A 15,861-nucleotide genomic window follows, 5' to 3' on the forward strand; every position below is an offset into this window, starting at 1 on the left:
CCTGGCATGAAGATCCCCACCCTAGTGGCCTCCTGGACTTTTTAAGTCAGTAATAAAACTCCTAACATTCTCATTATTACGCTCCAAAAATACTAACACTATTATTAATCACCTACTCAGCTCATGTTTCAAAGTGACTAACTAGCCTATGCACTTGGGCTTTCATCAGGGAGCCCCCAAGATCTTTGCCCTCAAACTAGTCATACTAGAAATTCTCAAACAAGAACAATTTAAGCCTCCTAAGGAGAGGTCTAGTAATAATAAGATCAAATCTTTTCAAGGTATGAAACAAAACAAGGGGAAAGTATTCAAACCAATTATGGGAGCTTAAAGTTCTGTCCAACCACCCACACAAGAATCTATAATTAGGTTACCAGTATCAATAAAATTTCTACAAAGCTCACAGAACCTACAAGACGAATAGGATTACCACCACATTTATCTTTCTTGCGCAAGAACAGTATATCTCCTACAGTTTATATAGGTTCAGAAGTTTGTACCAGAGTAAGGACTGTTCCTTAACACTGTTGTTGGCATATATGACTGAGAGAAGAGAAGGTGAAATGTCAGGGGAGGACACCCACCACAAGAATCATTTGCCTTGATATAGATCGAATTCAATAGATAGGAGGGACCGCCTCCAAGCAAAAATGATTCCTCTAGAAGTGCCTTGAGTAGGGATAGCATAATTCTCTTAGCCTGGACACTACTTACAAAAAAAATGTTCTTGGCTCAGAGTGAAGAAGATGAGATTCCAAAATCAAAATACCAATTTAAAGTATCACTGTTTGATGCAACCCAACAATTATTCTACACGATGTAATGCATAACTAAACTTAATTAGAAAGAAGGGATGGCGTTTCAAAAGACTTCTACGAGGACTTTCTCCTTTGTTTACCCACAGGTGTAGAGCCTGCTAAGGTCCATTACCGTGGCACTTCCTCGCACTCTTGGGGTGCCCTCACGAGCACATTGTCTATCATTCCATTATCAGGGGCATCCTTGTCTTCTAAGCTTGTCCCTATCAACCCGTCCTCCATTTGGGACGAGGAAGCTTGATCTAGTAGAGGCACCATCTTCTCTCATAAGGAGAGTCATCACATGTTTGAGAGTGAGAAGGGAAAGATGAAACACCACTTTGAGAGAAAAACTTCAACCCTGAGGTAGGTTTTTCTAAGAATCCTAATGGAAAATCCTAATCGGTAGTAGAACATGCCACTTTGAGCGCTAAGCTAAATCATTTTAATGCTTTGTTCAAACAGTTTTCCATCAAATGGATGTAGAAAGCTCTTGTCTTATTAATTAGACTGGGGGAGAGGGGAGGGGGGTCTGAATACTAAGTTCCTTCATAGATTTCCTTTGGTGAGTACACATCAAAATTTAGATTAAAACGCATTAAAATAATGTTGGTGTGCTAATTTTTTATTCTAATGCTGTTGAGAATGAGTTTATTATGACAACAGGAAAGCTTTGGCTTGGTATCCTACCCTGTCATTTATACCAGAGGAAAACAATTTAGATATAAATAAACTTTTCTTGATTGATGAAATTAAATCTGTGGGTTAGAGCATGCCTAATTTCAAGGCCTTAGGTCTAGATGGCTTTTCAATTGATTTGTATTAAAGTATTGGGCAATTGTGGGTGATGATTTGATTAAGGCTACATACTCTTTTCATGTGTTCGAATCCATCATTAATTAATGAGTTGTGACCTTTATCACTCTCATTCCAAAGTGGCTAATTTTATGCATGTTAAGAATTAAATGCCTATATCATTACATGATGTGTGTTATCATGTTCTTGCCAAACCGATATTCCCTGTTCTTATTAATTTGTAGCGAGCTGCCTATATGGGTAATTGCTAAAATTCTAAAACCATCCTCATCTCCCATGAGGTTGCCAAGTCCTTGCATGCTGGGTTTAAAAACCAGTCTATGATCATAAAAGTTGATATGGAAAAGGTGAATGGCAAACTTCTCGAAAATGTTATTATTGAGATTTTGCAACGAATTAATTATTTCAGCTAAGTTTTTGTCATTGGATTTGAGTGTGTATTTAATTACCTAAATTTGTGTCTAGTTGGTTTTTTAGAATCTTTGGTATAAGATACGGTGGTTTGTCACCCAATTAAGTCATCCAATGTTTTCAAATTTTACCTGCCTCTCTTAATTAGTTTTTGTTCATATAGGTAGGATCAGAAAGACACCCATAACTAGGTTCTATTATGGGACACTAAAGATTGCTTGTTGGACACTCTTAAGTTTGTGGAAAAGGTTGCTTTAGATCTCGTAGGTTGTCACTATCTCGTGGATAGTCCAAAGCTTATATTGGCTTTGAACTTATGTATAGTTTGTAGCATACTTAAGTCTTTTGTCTCGTAGTATAGGAATAGATTTTCATTGACACTATAAAAACTTTATTGAAAACTCAAACTTTGTAAGCTGAAATATGTTAATAGAAAAGAACTTCTATTCAATCATCTACCTTTCTCTTTTTTCTTATTCATGATTGCACAAAATTGTTGTGAAAAAGCTTGCTTGACTTTGTGAAGAAAGCTGAACGTTGCACGAACTTGAATTCTAAAAAAAGACTAAATCTATAATAAGTTGTATTAGAACCACTGTGATCTTTGGGAGAGTTATCTTCAAAAGCTACCATCGTCTAAAATATGCTTGAGAAAAAGAGGCACTCCATGCATGACAAAAGCAAGAAGCATGTAAAGGATGTCTTATACATGGAAGATCACTTGTGTGTGCTTGAAGATTACCTTGGATACATGGACGACCAGTTGGACCTACTGAACAACCATCGCATTAGCTACAAAAGAACACATGTGCACTATTGAGGAGAGCATCCAAGTCGTGATGCACACTTTCATAGCCCAATTTTGTAAGATTATGATAAAACTAGCACAATAAAATGATGAACAAATCAATAACACACTTTGTGAAGACGTTGATCAAGATCGGAGAGAATGATAAACTCAAAATCAAGGTTGCCCTTCTTGAGAATACTATGACACATGGTGGTCCTTATGAGAGGGATGCACTATGTCTATATGTATCTAAGCCTCTATATTTCATGAGCATGTATAATACTAAGTAAGTCAAAAAGAAAAATTTCTTGAACATGGAGTGCTATCAAGATATCGCAACTTGAGAACAAAGATGAGAAGATCTAAACAACATTGTCGTATCTCATCAATGATGAAATGATGTGGTGGCATTAGTAGTTTAAAGAGATTGAGAAGGGCCTCTACTAAATTGAGTCATGGGAGGATATAAAGCACAACACCAAGGCACAATTCTACCCCTAAAATGTAGACCTTAGCTCAAAAAGATTAACGGAAGGTGAAACATAATGGAACTCTCAAGGATTATGTTAAATATTTCACTCATTTGATGATGTCCATATTGAATATAACTGAACAAGACTGTATGTTCTACTTTCTTAAGAGATTGCAGCAATAGGCACATAAAAAAGTGGTAGCCGAAGGTGTGAGAGACCTCAACAAAGAAACAACCACCTTGCCAAACCAAAGTCTTGAAAATTTGGCAATACCTAATATGAGGGAAATAGTCACAAAAAGGGTGCCATGCCAAGGGACTCTCTAATAGACACAACAAGACATTATCATCCTAGTCCAAAGCCAAAAAAAATTTCTACTATGTCTATAGGGAGAACCACTAAATACGTGACTACAAAAGCAAAAGAAAATCAATGCTATCCAAGCTACGAAGGATGAGGACAATAGTGAGCCAATGGTCAAACTGCTCCTACTCATGAATGTTGTCGAGGGACAAGCTAGCTATGGCAAGACTTCCCCAGCAGTTGATGTACGTCCAAAGCCAAGGGACTCTCTAATAGACACAACAAGACATTATCATCCTAGTCCAAAGCCAAAAAAAATTTCTACTATGTCTATAGGGAGAACCACTAAATACGTGACTACAAAAGCAAAAGAAAATCAATGCTATCCAAGCTACGAAGGATGAGGACAATAGTGAGCCAATGGTCAAACTGCTCCTACTCATGAATGTTGTCGAGGGACAAGCTAGCTATGGCAAGACTTCCCCAGCAGTTGATGTACGTTGACATGTGGCAATTAATGGGACTACCGCCAGTGCCATAGTCAACATCTATCATAACCTACAACTTCATGTTTGATATTGAAGCCAAGCAACTTGGCTTTAAGTTGGAAAAAGACGGCAGTTACATGAAGATCGTCGACTCCAACGCTCGCTCTATGCTTTGCATGGCTAAAGGCATCAAGATTATCCTAGGAGCTTGGAGGGGCCAAACGAAAACTATAGCGACTAACCTCGATAATTTTCAGCATGGAGTTTCTCATTATTGTGAAGGTTATGCCTTTAACTTATCTTCGATTAGTTAGTATAATGGAGGAGACAATATTGATACGGACTAGTGAAGGCTAACTCCTTAAACCAAAGATACTTTTAGCTCTACAACTGAGTAAAAGGAGAAAGCAAGAGAAAGCCATATACCTTGCCTTGCCACTCTTAAGCTAAAAGATGAGGGCCTTACTAAAGTGATACCCCAGCGAAAGTCACTAATACCCTCAAAGAGTTCAAAGATGTTATTGCAAGAGTTACTTAAGTGCTTGCCACTCAAGCAAGAGCTCACATGAAGTCCACATCCATAGCTCCTTCAATTGCTTCTCAAGCTCTTCGAGCTTTGAAGGTGCCATTCAACAAAGCACCCTTGCTAATAATATTCCAAAAGAAAAACAATGAAAGTTGTGATTATGTATTGACTATCGAGCTCTTAACAAAGTTGCTATAAAAAAATAAGTACCCAATACAAACAATTGCAAACTTGTTTGACCAATTTGGTGGAGCTAAATACTTCTCCATTCTGAATCAATAGTTAGGCTATTACCAAGTATAGATCACTAAAGATGGTGAGGCCAAAACATTTGCATAACTCAATATAATTTTTATGAATTTATGATTATATCCTTTTGTTTTCGTTCTTAATAAAGATATAGATTAGATATGACCGACCTGCCTCAAACTAAATTATTTTTTTATTTTTATTTTAGATAAAAATAAGAAAACTTCTAGATAGTGCATTTAAATGTGATTGAAGGGTGTTTAAACGCATACACAACGTTTGCATATATAGAGCCCTATTTTGGCCATTTAAACACAATCAAAGGGCATTCAAACACCTGTCGGTTAAGTTGTTTCGTATTAGGGTTTATTTAGGATTTTTGAACTATTTGCTAGCCTCCAAATATGTAAAATAACAGCCACTTTGGGATTATTTATTACTGGAGCTTTTGTTTTGCATATAAGCTTGAACCAACATTCTCACTCCTTATTTCTCCCCCTTAGTATCCACCTTGATCTTCCTTCTACAACCAAGGTTAATCCTCTGCCATTTCTCCCTCCGACGATTAGCTATAGTTGGAAGCTCTTTTCTTCCCCCTCATCTTATTCAAGATACTATTTCACCCATCGCAGCCATCATCATCTTCCATAATCCTAATTCTAACAATATTACCAACTTCCATTATCCACGTCCATCTCACTATCTCTTGACCTTTGATCATTAATTTTTCCATATCTTTTGATCTACTTGCCCAATTGATAAGATTTTAGTTGCATTAGATTTCTATCTTCTAGAGGTATATATGAATCTCATATTATTTCAATAGTTAGATCCATCCCTACTACATTTGAAAGTTTTATATTTTATTCTGTCTATAATAGCAATTCGAATTGACAATCATCTTCTTCGAGGGCGATTGCAATACTTTAGGACTAACAAATACAACCACAACTTTCTCTACTTTGATGAATAAGCCCTTCCATCCCTATATTAATTGCTACATTAACGACATTGTCATCTATAGCTACTCTTGAAAAACATATCAAACACTTGTCAATAGTGTTGATAAAACATCCTAAAAGAGAACTAATTATACATTAAGCGAGAGGAGTGTTCCTTTGCCCAAGAATTCAGCTTCTTAGGGCATTGGATTAGCAAGGGTTTTTTCCCAATGGATAAGAAGAAAATTCAAACCATCCTCAAGTGGAATACACCAAAGTCAGTGGCAGACTTGAGGGTGCTTTCTCAGGTTTGTCAATTACTATCACCGCTTTATTGAGGGATACTCAACACTTGTTGCACTACTAATGGACTTTTTGAAGAGGAACAAACCCTAGTGTTGGACTAAGCAATGTACAAAGACATTCACTTAGCTAAAGAAGGTTATAATTGAAGAATAGTTGTTGCTACTTTCGAACCTATCTAAACCCTTCAAAGTACCTGCAACTGTCTCTGACTTCACCAATAATTTATGATGAGGAGTGTTGCTACACCGTTCAAGAAAAAGGAGATGATTATCTAGTGCATTATTTGCACAATTAGTGTCACTACATTTTGAGATCAAAATTCTTCATCCAAATGGATAATGTCAGGATAATTTTAGAGCTAAAAAGAGTTATTCCTAAAGCAAGCTCTACAATAGGACTTTCTCGTTGAATTCAATATGATCCTAAAATAAAATTCAGGGAAAGAAAATCCAGTTATAAATGCCTTCGGTTGGAAAGAAAAGTTGGCAAAAGTCTGCCAACTCTAAGGAGACCTATTAGGCAAATCGTGTCAGCATTAGTGAGGACCCTATAAGCAAAGGGCTACCTAAACTTTCAACATAGGGGCAAAAGCAATAATTCTAGGTCAACGATAGGTTGATCTACATTAAGGGCCAGCTAGTATTCATTTTTAAATGAGACAACTTATGAAGGGACTTGATGAAGGAGTGTTAGGATTACAGATGGGCTAAACACCATAGTAAAAGAGAACCTTAGCACTACTAGGATCAGCCTATTTTTGGCCATGAATGCATAGTGACATTGAGAATTACATGTGGGCATATCTTGTTTGCCACAAGACAAGGTAGAGCACAAGTGGGCAGTAGATCTTTTGGAGCCTCTAAAACCGCCTATGGGGGGAGAGTCTCTATGGATTTTATCTTTATGCTGCCTTGACTTAGAAGCCAAGGTTCCATCATGGTGTTGGTGGACCAGTTCTCAAAATATAAAATTTTCATTGCTACATAATAGATTGTATTGTTGAAGAGACGACCCAACTCTTCATCGCTAATGTTGTGAAACTTTGAGGTTTCTTGAAAATATCGTAAGCGACAAGGATCCCAGATCTATGAGGAAGTTCTAGACCAAAGTGTTTAAAATCTTTAGGACAGAGTTGTTATTTATCATCAATCTTTATTTGTTGATCGATGGGCAAAGTGAGCAAATCAATACCTTGCTAGAAGAGAACTTTGTGGTATTATATGAGTGTCAATAGTGAGATTGAGTCCATCAATTTGACATGACCCAATTCTACTACAACATACAACTTAGTAAAGCTTCACACCCTTAACCCATTTGAGATAGTAATAATGAAAAAATCTTTTCATGCTCCATACCACTACTACTGCAAAATTGAATTGTAGCCTAGTGGTTATTCAGTTCATGTTTGAAATGAAAGAAAAAATTACTTTGTGAAGGCATTCTTAGAGAAAGTCTCACAAATAATGAAGAAATGGGATGATGTTAAGCGAAGGTTTTAGAGCTCAATGTGGGTGGGTGCTTATAAAGTTCTAGCTCTAGTAATTCAAACTATTCCATACGGTCCACAAAGGGCTCATTCACAATTATGATGGTTACTTTCTTGTGGTTAAACAAGTAGGCAAAATAGCCTTCAAGTTGTACTTGATCCCTGACCTCAAAAGTTATCTAGTCTTCTACATTGGCTGCCTCAAACATTTATACGAGGATATGAAAGACCCCAACAGAGGGGTGTCTCAGTATACCCTTGCATTGCTGACCGCCACCATTGATACAAAAGAAGAGAACATCCTCAACTTTCACATAGTGCACCACTAAAGAGTCCCAACACTCAGTATATATTGAAAGTATTGAAAATATTTACTGTAAGAGGAAACTAGCTGGGAGAAGGAAAACATGTCGTGTAAATACAAGGGCCTCATCAAAATCTTTACCAAATAGTGCACCATCAGGACGTCTATGCAATAGATGAGAGAGATAGTGAAAAGACTTACCATGAGATGAAACTAGCCGAGAGAAGGCAGGTATGCCGTGGCAATTCGAGGGCCTCATCGAAACCCACTACTAGGATGTTTGTACAATAGCTAGGGGAGAATGTGACGATGCAACCAATTTTTGACCCAAACCCTAGTGACTATAGTGCACCGAGTAAGATAGGTTTCCTTGGAGAATACTGAAGATTTCTTACTGGACACTCCAAGCTTGTGAAAGAAGCCGTTGCAGATCTTCTAGTGCCACCATCTCTTGGACAATCCGTTGCTCATGTTGCCTCTAAACTTATATATAGTCTGTAGCATACTTAAGTCTTTTGTCTTGCGGTGTAGGGATAGATAGATTCTATTCAATCATCTTTCTCTTCTCTCTTATTCATTATTGATAATGGGGAGAAAAGTTTGCAAGGTACAGACTTAAAAGCCTAAAGAAAAAGACCAAGTTCATGACATGTCATTGTTTTGGCCCATATTTCCTTTGTTGATTATCAAATAGAATTATTTTGCAAATCGTTCATTAGAGAGTAGAGATCTTTGTCATTTGCACTTACGATTTATATCACCATCACTTTCGACAAGAGAGAGAGAGATAGAGACAGACAGAGAGAGAGATGGAGCAAGAGGTACACCTAGAAAATTCTCGTGCTAAAATATTCTCATCACGTAGATCAAAGAAGATTAGCAAAAGGATACTCTTAACCCCACCTCACTCCAATTAACAAATAGTACAAGGCACTTCTCTTGAGAGAATATATACAAATATTAAATGCGTTTATGAGCATCCAATCATCCCCTACAAAGGAATAAAGATAGTGATAAAATCAAAGTTATTGGCTTGCCCACTTGGCCTTGGTCTTGGTCTTGGGCCCAAAGACAACAAAGTGTTCACCTCCACCTCTTGAAAAGGAGTGATAGGTTTTATACTGACAAAGAGAATCCATGTAGAGATGAGATGAAGCTTCAAAAGGAGAGCCCAATATTATAGAGAGAAAGAGAGAGAAGCATGCCCAACCTGCAAAGGTGGCCCCTCCTAAATTCTCTTTAAGGGGGAATTCTAGGGCATTGTGTTTCATCCTCTTGGCGTTTTGCCACATTCCTTAGTATCCTAAGCTTATTTGTCTCCTATGCCATTTATCTATCAACCTGCACTGCCTTACTTGTTGATTTGCATGTTTGCAAATACCACAAGAACATCTCAATGTACCAAAAAACCCCCCCACCCCCCACCCCCCCTCACCTCAAGTCTCAATCTCTATCACTTCCCACTTCATCTTTTTGTTCATCTTCTTGTCTTTTTTTGTGGCATACTCCTGCCTTTGTTGTGCTTCTCAAGGAAGCAGAGAACTGAGCTAGACTACATTCCTATCTCTCTCTCTCTCTCATCCTCCCTTGGTTACTTTCCCATATTGTGCAGAGTACCATATAGAGAGGACATAAGTCGTGATAGCAACATTACTTTCCTTTTATCTCATTTGCTGTCCCTCCTTAGCAAGACAAATGACTTATTGCACACTGTTTTGCAACTAAAGCTGAGATATACCACCTAATAGTGTAACATAAAATGTACTAGTTTCCATAAGCTGCGCTTAAATTATCCTTTCCGTCGTATATGTGCCTTCTATTATTTTCAAAAGTTTAAAAAAAAAAAGTAAAATAAAGAAGTCTATGAGTTGATGAAATATACAGGTAAAGTAACTATAAAAAGATAAAGTAATGAAACTTTTGTATTCGTAGTGTCCTGTGAACTCCAAGTATATCAATTCCTTTGAAGAATCTTCATCACCATGAAATCCTAGATTAATTATGGTAATCTTTGATGCATGCAAAACATTTGTATAAATTCAATTAAACTCATTTATATATGTATTTATAAATAGAGATGTTTGAACAAGAAAAAAAAAAAGAGACGACTGTAAATGAATTAATTTTGGAAAATTAGTTCAATTTAGCTTTTCAAATGGATTGTCATAAAGTTCTTTTCTCTATCCATATATTTTTTTTTCCTTTTCTCTTGAGTATATCCACAAGAACATAGAACTGAGGCAGACAAGGTGATGATAGCATGCTAGCTCAATTGTACTTGATCTTGCTACAGCTAGTTTAACTCGAATTTGGCCAAGATGTGGACTGATCAGACCACAAGATCCATCAAAGGGACCACAATGCTTGCATTTGATGCAGTCTATGATTCAATGGGCTGTCTTTTGATGGGCTTGAGTTGCCAAACACCAAAGATTGCATAGTCTGATCGTACATTTATTTATCTGATTCAATATTTTGATTGATCTGTCTTCTGATTCATAATTTACAATTCTTTTTGCTATCCAATTGGACGCTTTCCCGTGATGTTTAAATATTTGAACATATTTACTAATATAAATAATTATGTTGAATTCTAGTGCTTGTTCTACAAAAATAAATCTCTTTGGTTTGTAGTGATTTGCTCATTTGGATGAATAACATAAAAGAGCATATCATATGGATAGATTAGAAGTAACTGCACTAATCGAATAAAAGAAACAATATGTTCTCTTTTATATTGTTAATTTAGCCAGCAACGTTAGATGAAAATTTGACTCATAAAAGCAAGTACAAGGGTCAAAGACTATCATTGTTCTAAATGGAGAGAATGAAAGTGAAAATAAGAAAAGAGAAGTTGGATATATGTTTGAAAAGAAAAGGAAGAAAGAGAAAAGTTAGAATTTTCCTTACTTTTCTTTATATCTCTTTGCTTTCCGAGAGGGAAAAGCTTTGTGTTCTCTTTCTCTCTCTTCCATTCTCCTTCGTTCTCTTATAAAATCTATCTAAGTTTTAATGCTACGTTAATCATTAACTATTTTTAAGCCGTTAGAAAATAATAGTCTTTATATTCTTATATTCTAACACTCTTTCTCCCTCACTTATATATTTAAGATATTTCTGTAAACCCATGAATTAATTGATTTAATTTAAGTAACAAATATTTTCCTATATAAAATGTCTGGCAAAACTTAAACTCGATTGGATACATAAATTAACATTCTCTCTAACAAATAACGGTGTAAAAACATAGAGTGCTATTTGGAAATTTCTGTAATTCTTATGTTATTATTACTGTTATATATTGTGAAGAAGAAGGACATGCAAAGTAGGCTTACGAAAGCCTGCTCTAATACTCCACCAGCATGCCGGGTCGTGCTCTTTGTAGTATCATGCAGTGCAGTGCAGTGCAGTCTTTTAAAGGCACCCTCTATGATATATATATTTATGTGAGTGAGAGAGAGAGAGAGAGAGAGAGAGAGAGAGAGAGAGAGAGAGAGAGAGAGATGCAGAAGCATGAGGGAAGTGTGGATGTCCCCCCCAAGAGAATACTACAAGGAGAGAAGGTCCTAAAAAGGTGGCAGAGTGCCACATATACATATACATATATCTACATGCATGGATACCTTTTCTTTCTGGGCTTTCTTTCCCAGATGCGTGCTTTTACCCATGCATTCATCGCTCTCACGCCTTTATTCTCACGTACGAATTGACCTCATGCATGTCCTTTTACTTCTCCACAGTACCCTCCCTTCTGCATTTCCCAACTGTCCCTACACACATATGTGGGGTTTATCTTCACTATGCATCATCAGAATATAATTGCTCTCTTTTTTTTCCTTCTTTTTATGATAATAATTAATATTCAATACTAGTTATATATTTTCTTTTAATGCCTCACAAAACACTCTCATGTTAGTTCTCTTAATTGTCATTTATGATAGAAGCAAAATGACAGTAAAACCCTTGACTAAGTTTTGTTAGATTAAATTATAAATCAAAGAGGAATTAGATTTTAGATTTCTATTTTCAAAAGTGACATAATATTCTCTAGTCCGTTAAAAGAAAATTGTCGGGCTCAAATGATAAAAATCTGTATGATAATGTACGAATGATAATAAAGATAAAAATATATGATATTTTATAAAAAGAAATTTTTTTATTTTTTAATTTTGAACAAAACAAGTCATCATGTTTCATTATGCTAGACTAACTTACACATTTAAGCTAGAATTTGGGTAGAATATATAGGTTCCATTTCAATTGTGACTACTAATTATGTCTGGATTTAACTCCTTTTCAACGAAGGTTTGAATCATCCCCGCATGGGGTTTATATTGCTATACAAGAGGCTCATATTGTATAAATATTATCTAGATTTAAAACTCTCTCTCTCTCTCTCTCCATCGGTTATTCTTTCTTAAGAGAGACTAATGAGCAGGATAATTTCTTATAACTTTCATCTGCTACAGAAGAACAGAAGTAATGGAAAAATGTCCTTTTGGTGGAGTCGTGATAACTCATTAGCAATGGTATGATATGATAAGTAGGCTCAAAGATTAGTCTTGGGCAGGGTTGTCACAATATAAATTAGGGCTCTAGGCAAAATAATTGATCAGGGCCCTTCTAAATTAGAGATTATAATTAAAATACTATTTTAATTATGAAAAAAATGATCTTTTTACACAATTGCTACTACAATCTTTTAAAATATCATAATTGCCACTTTTAGCTCTTTTGAAATTGCCATTATGAGTAATTTTTTATAAAATATTCATAGAATATTCCTAACAAATATATTGAAGAGTGTAGTGGTATTATGATATTTTAAAAGTTTTCAATGGCAATTACATAAAAATCCTAAAATATTACATCGTCTAAATACTATTTTAATTTGTAAGAATTTGTTAAGCTATTAGTCACACAAATTTTGATAATTCATGCAAGATGTTTCAAAATATGAAAACAAGACTTAATTAAATTCTAAAAATAATATATTTTTATATACTCCAGTGGATATAAACTTTTGGAATAGCTTTTAAGCCTAGATAGATCTATCACATACTAAGCCCGACAAATTTTAACAATTTTAAAGGTCAAGTATATTTTACAACCTTGTACTTATGCCTAAAATCACTATCTCACTATACTAAAAACATTCAAACTAGTTCTTATACTTATAATTAAAGTGAGACTATTATTTTTTATATTAAACTTAATTAAATGATGCTAAAATGATCAAAATACTTTCATCGTATTTGCTAGACAAGACATGTATGTTTTTGAGATAATGCTGCTAAATAACCAAAATAGCTATGATGCTAAGTTAAATATGATGGAAAACTAGCATTCTTACTTTTGTCATAAGTATAGAGAGTCGTTTGAGACTTTTTAAAGTACATGAGAGTAAAGTAATTTTACGGATAAATACGGGATGGAAATACACACACATACACATACATATATATATATATATATATATATATGTATATGTATAACCTCAAATTTAAACTTTTATCATAGACCTTAAGCTAGGGGTAAAAATGGATTAGATAATGCTCAACCCATATCCGGATCCGTATTTTTAGTTCGGATACGAATACGGATATTAGACAGATAGTAAAATTTAAAACCAGATCCTAACTAAACGGATACGGATAATTTTCGGATAAAGGATCGGATCTTAAACGGATATTAATTGAATTTAAAATAATTATAATATTTTATTTAAATATAATTAACACAAATTATTAAGAGTTTTACAACAAATAATTTTTTTGTATGTCAAATATATAAAAATTAGAGAAATTAATCTCTATAAATAATATATAACGTATTATTAGTAATAATATTAATATTTACTATTTAAATAAGCAAACTAAAAACTGTAAATCATTTTAAAAAATGTGCGGGTAAACGGATATCCGATATCCGTATCTGAATCCGAAAAATATATCTGACCCGTATCCGAATCCGTATCCAAATTTTTTCAAAAATTCTATCCGTATCTGAATCGGATAGAAATTTTTTATCTGAATCCGATCCGAGTCGGGTCGAATAGCAGGTCGGGTCAGAGTTAATCCGACCCGTTTTCACCCTTACCTTAAGCAGATGCCTATCACTACTATTGAGTGGCCCTAGACTTGGGCATGCGAGACTAAAGTGCAAGCTTGCTCAATGGAACAAAGGATCTAGCTTAGAACAAGAGTATGTAAGTTAATGCATGGTTTCAGACAAGTGAATTTTTAGTGATTCATTAAGAGAAGTTTAGGGCATAAAAAAACTAGACTTCCAATATCAATGTGATGAATATCAATTGGGGACAAGGATTAAATAAGATTAACATTTTAAAATTGAGGAACTAATTGATGTGGGGTCACATACAAGGATTTTCCAAATAAGTTGTTACAACCCTAGATTAGGGAGTAACCAATCTTGGGGCAGGTAAGGACAAAAGTAATAGGTGCTCTCGGTTAGGGTTCGTGCACAAGTGAAGGAAACTGAAGAGACTATGCTGCTTTCGGCATTGCTAGTTTTGAGCATGGGGATGGTGGTGTGGTAGCCACATGAAGGGCCAATAGGGAAGGAAAGTGACAAGGCCAAGGGCACTAAAGTAGTGTGCTATTGGGTGGTGGGTTGCGTTTGGCTAGGTGGTAGTCGATGCAAGGTTTTGTTAGGACTCAGCTAGGGTTAGATGAAGGTGGGATCTAAAGGATGACTAGGGTTAAGATTTTCTTGTGAGGGGATAAAAGAGAGTGGGGAGAGAGAGAAAGGAGAGACCAATTAGATCAGTTCAACACATACTCAATTAGGATGCACACCCATGTTATATATGAGACTATCTTAGGTAGATTGACAAGCTAATTTGGCTAGGACACAACTAAAAGTAAATAATAAATTGATTCGAACTAACCATATATGGACTACTCAAACTATTGCATTAAGTAAATGACTAATTTGAAATATGATAAATAAATGAGTTGACTCAAAAGACCCACAAAATCAGACTAGCTAGGACTTAGACTCGGCCTAGATCATAATAATTCCCCCTATGCTTTCATCTTGTCCCCCAAGGTGAGAACTCCAAAAAACCAAGCCATGTAGTTCATCTCAACCATCCAAGTTGAATCATAAGGCTCCTTCATCAACATGGTAGTAGCTGATTTTTCACACTTGTGTCCTTGGACAAACTTTTCGTTGCGATAGTAGCATAGGCAATTTGCCTATCATTCCTTGAGTTGGGATGTTGTAAGACACTGTGTATGAGGTCGCATCTTTTCTTTAAAACGTCATGGGATCAGATTTAACTGCAGGTGGTTAAGCTAGCCTATGCATATCTATCATGGTCATAGGTGTGGCCGCTAGTGTCCAAGGTAGTCCCCGCGTGTTTGTTGATGTCCATGATGTATTCCCTCTAGTTCTCAATACTTGAAGCTTCTTCTCTATCACCCCAGTATGTGAAAAGCGTCCACACGGGAACATAGTTGATCGCCTTCACCTCGTCTTGGATGTTGTGGAGGAGTTTGCATATGAATGTAATCCTGATTGGAGTCCATGACACCCTGTAATTTGATTGGATATCCTCTCAAACTCCTCTTGATAGACTTAAACAAAGAAAGTTTGTGTGAGTTTTAAGAAGATATCCAGAAAGTCTTTATACTTAGATAGTCCAAAATGTTGGTAAATTGCCTTCGCGCATTTTTCCCACACCCAAAACAAACAATTTCATTATGCTGATGGGAACCATTGGATAGTGACATCTTCCATATGGAAAGAGGCCAGCAATATATTATGCTCCTTCGGTGTGCCTTGATACAAAAGAATTGTTTCACATGATAAATCTAATTAAGGAGTCTGCAATGCTGAGTTTTAGAAATCTAGCTATGTAGTTTAACCTTCGATTGCTAGTCCATAAAGGTCTCCACATCCAAAGTATCCTCGGCCATAGTAGGCTCTTCCACTACCTTCTAATAA

This window comes from Typha angustifolia, chromosome 15 (genome assembly GCF_048772165.1).
Source record: "Typha angustifolia cultivar Huaian chromosome 15, ASM4877216v1, whole genome shotgun sequence".
Lineage (NCBI taxonomy): Eukaryota > Viridiplantae > Streptophyta > Magnoliopsida > Poales > Typhaceae > Typha > Typha angustifolia.